We start from the raw sequence: 3,710 nt of genomic DNA, 5'->3' as shown, positions 1-3,710 counted from the left end.
GCAGAAGCACATTCACATATGCCTCTGCACGCGTAGAGCCGCCTCATCCGTCTCGACAGAGCGGTCAGCTTCTGAGAGGACCAGCTACAGTCAGCCTGCCCACGGCATAGAGGCAGCAGAGAGGGGACACAAAGCAGAAGGGAGGGAAGAGGAAGAAAAAGGGTGAAAAAAGCCAAAGGAGGATGAGAGCGTGAAAGGGAAGGATGCTTTGAATGCTGGCTCTCTTTCATCAAGCAAGAGGAAAACGGACTGGAGAGAGGGAGGGGGACGCAACCCACAGCGGGGACAAAAGCGGGAATTCTGGAATGAACGGGAGTCCTGCTTGCACTGGGAATAGCGGTCCACGCCGAAGTCGCTGAAAAGGTAAAGATAAACAACACCCTCTTTCTGTTCTTATTTGGCACTTGAAAGGATGCGCAGGGGCTAGACGGCAATGGAGCGTTTTCCATGCTGATCAGGCAACGATGAGGAAAGATTGCCATCTTTGTCCCTGGCTTGTGTACTGCACAGAGAGCAAGGGGGAGGCTGGGTCGCATGCATGCCAGCTACACATGGAAGAAGAGTCTTGATGAAAAAAGAAGGGGCGATAATCCTTGGGATGAGCATGCTGAGATAGCAATTGTGGAGATTTGCTCTTAACTGAGCAGCTGAGGAGAGCCACATAAGGTCGGCTTAGATTTTTTTTTTGGGGGGGGTTGTGTGTTTGTTTACTGCTAAGCTGATGAATTCAGCAAATATCTAAACAAGAAAGTGAAAAACCCATAAAACAGCAGATGATTCGGTGAGAAGGCTGGACACATTTGCTGGGAGTTTTCTGACAGACCCACTTTCACTCATGACCCCAAGGGAGCAGAGCGCAACACACACAGAAAATAACTCGTCCGCAGAGGCAAACAAAAAAAGGGAGTGCGGGGGGGAGAACCAGCTCGAGTTGAAGCAGAGCGGACTGTAAGAGTGCCTTTCTGACACCTGCCCAGGATACACCTGGACTCTTTGCGATAAGATGCACTTTTTAGAGGTTGGCCACACAGCCGGATTCAAACGGCTTTCGCCATCAGTTAAACTCCGTTTTTGGATATCAAACGTGTCATTCTTCACTGGGATACAAGTGTAAAAATAACTTAAGTACCAAATAACAGACAATGTATAATTTTAGCGACATTATTCAGCTGAATGTAACGCAGTCACGGCTTTACGATGGATTCAATTTAAAGCCATAAACGTCCATCACGTTGTTGTCATGGAACCTGCCAGCAGGTTGTAGCGCTAACCATTAGCAATGGGAATCTTACAACAACTCACGATTTAAATCTTGATTCGACAGTTCTCGATTCAAACCGATTCTATTATTTAGTGTAATGATGATAAAACCTTTTCAAAACAGGTTACTAAAGCTCCTCTTGGCTGTTGATGTATTACGTATTCATGCATATGTATTTAGGTGTTTATCCCAATCCGAACGGGGATACGAACCCTGGTTGTCGGCATGAGAGGTGAGCATGCTGACTACCGAGCTAACTCGGCAGCCAGCACAATCTCGAAGCTGTCAGGAAGTGAGGTTTATAAAGGTACACATGGCGCAGCCACACTGGCTGTCCCCCGTTGCGCGTACACACACAGCGAATAAGCGCGGAGATGACCTGAAAAAAGTGTGTATCCTTAAAAAAATGTTTTCTTGGGAATTATGAAGCGAATTGGAATTGGTATGAATTGCAACTTTAAACTATTTTTTTGAGCACCCTGACTAACCACAGCGTAGTTTGATTGTCACGCTTAGTCGTTCTACATTGAAGTATGTCTGTTACGTACGGCGGAGGAAGGAGACGACACCACGGCAGTAATCAGTTCAATTGGTTTATTGAACTTGATGAGTAGGTGGGATGTGTATGCTACTCTAAGTGATAGGTAAAAAACGACGTGTAGAAATAACCATGTGAATGTTACCAGAGTTTGTTGTATGTGCGTGTTGGTTGAATCCTTCGAGAGAAGCAACAAGGTCCGTGTCCCAGCAGGGGTCGAGGATCGGGGGAGGCAGTCCGGAATCCAGAGGGAAGTCGAGGCACATAGCTTGATCACGGAAGACATGGGAAGTACTGCGGGAGACGCAAATGACATAAGACACCGAAACAGGGAAGGCACAGAGAGGGATCAAGTACGCGGGAGGGAAGCCAGAGATGGGATGCTTACCACGGGAGAGAACTACATTCCGGCACTGGATCTTCGGGTCCGCTGATCTTTATGCCGTCTGTCTTCGTTAGCCCCCAGGTGCGCAGATTGAGGATTGCCTGCAGCCTTGCAGGCAGTTGGCCGCAATGCGTGCAGAGCGAGCAGGGGCTTGTCCTGGCGCGTCTCTAGCGTAGGTGCAGATGACATGCGATATTGCGCATGCGCCATGACAATGTCACGCGTTTACAATCATACAGACTAGGAGTACAAAAAAGTAAAGTCGATCTAATCCTACCTCCTTCTCCAAATCTTAGCAGTCGCTGACAGTCTGTGTGTTGGGAGGAAATAAAAACAGGAAAGTGTGCTCACGAAAAAGGGTTAGCATTAGCATTAGCCCGCTTGCACGGTTTCACGCTGTATTCAGCTGAAATTGTGCAACACGTCTATTCAATCGGCAGCCTTTAAATGACACTGTAGCGGCCCCCGAGTTCAATTCAAAACTTGTGAGACTTTTGCAGCAAATTCCAAAAAAACAAGAGCGCTCCCGTTGTACACTGTAAAATGTTCTCATAGCCATGCGTTTCTAGGGACGTCCTCAGCCTCACTTGTTCTCACGGGCTGTACAGTAGACAAACAAATTAAGTCTGTGTAATTTGTTTTGTATGGCGTCCATGTTTTTCCATCAATCTTGCTCAAATTCAACACGCATGTGATTGTCAGTCCTTGGAAGGTGTGTGGCATTTTTGGTAGTGATTCAGCGAAACACCCTAAAGTTTAATTCGGTGTTTTTTTAAAGGGCATGTAACCAAGCAATTCTAAGTCAATCTGACTAATGAGGGGGGGGGGGGGGGGGGGGTCAAACTATGGTATTTACCAACAGTGCCACCATGTGGTGTATTTGTCATAAAGATACCAGCATATGTTTCGACACGTTTATCATTTTCTGTGTTGCAGTTTAGAAGTAGACGGGCACAATCGTTAAATTGTACCCAATTCTGCAACTATTACTGCCGTCTGTTTGTTTGTATTTGCATAATTGTGTGTATTTTTGCAGTAAGCAGCCATAGGAAAAACCTTGCTCAGTGTGAATAACGCTGCCAAAGGTTTGAACTCCAGTTGAAATCCTTAGTCATGTGTCAGCATGCATCAGTTTAACCGCCTGGAAGTTCTGACTGGTCCGGTCGCAGGCAGCTGACACCCAGCGTGACATCAACTTGATTTGAGTTTTTTTTTTTCTCTCTCTCTTGTGCCACAGAGGACGAGTATGTTGATCTCACTCACTCATGGCCACTTTAATTGATTTCCGCCTTGACTGAGGTAATCGTGCTCAGTTAATTTTAATCTCTTTAGAAATAATTGTACATGTCTGTGAGCTGTTTCTATCTAGTAGCTCTCACTTACACACTGTGCTGTAGGGGGCGGGCAATGCTGCAAATTCAAATAATCACATGCCTTGTATTGCCAACAACCATATTGATACCGACACTTTTTATTTTAAATGTTTCAAGCTCATTGAATAAGTTTTGGATTTTGCAATAATTATG

General features: G+C 45.9%; 1 protein-coding gene across 4 annotated transcripts in view; it reads left to right on the top strand.

Moving 5' to 3' along the window:
* The window catches only part of LOC133658456 (galactosylgalactosylxylosylprotein 3-beta-glucuronosyltransferase 1), a 247,311-nt gene continuing 243,601 nt past the window's right edge, over window positions 1-3,710 (top strand). For all 4 annotated transcript variants that reach the window (XM_062060531.1, XM_062060530.1, XM_062060527.1 and 1 more), the window contains exon 1: window positions 1-363. The gene's annotated coding sequence lies outside the window, so the exon portion shown is untranslated. The remainder of the gene's footprint in view (window positions 364-3,710) is intronic.

Source organism: Entelurus aequoreus, linkage group LG10, assembly GCF_033978785.1.
Source record: "Entelurus aequoreus isolate RoL-2023_Sb linkage group LG10, RoL_Eaeq_v1.1, whole genome shotgun sequence".
In the NCBI taxonomy this organism is placed as follows: domain Eukaryota; kingdom Metazoa; phylum Chordata; class Actinopteri; order Syngnathiformes; family Syngnathidae; genus Entelurus; species Entelurus aequoreus.
The sequence above is the reverse complement of the archived record's forward strand: the minus strand, read 5'-3'. Positions and strand labels throughout refer to the sequence as shown.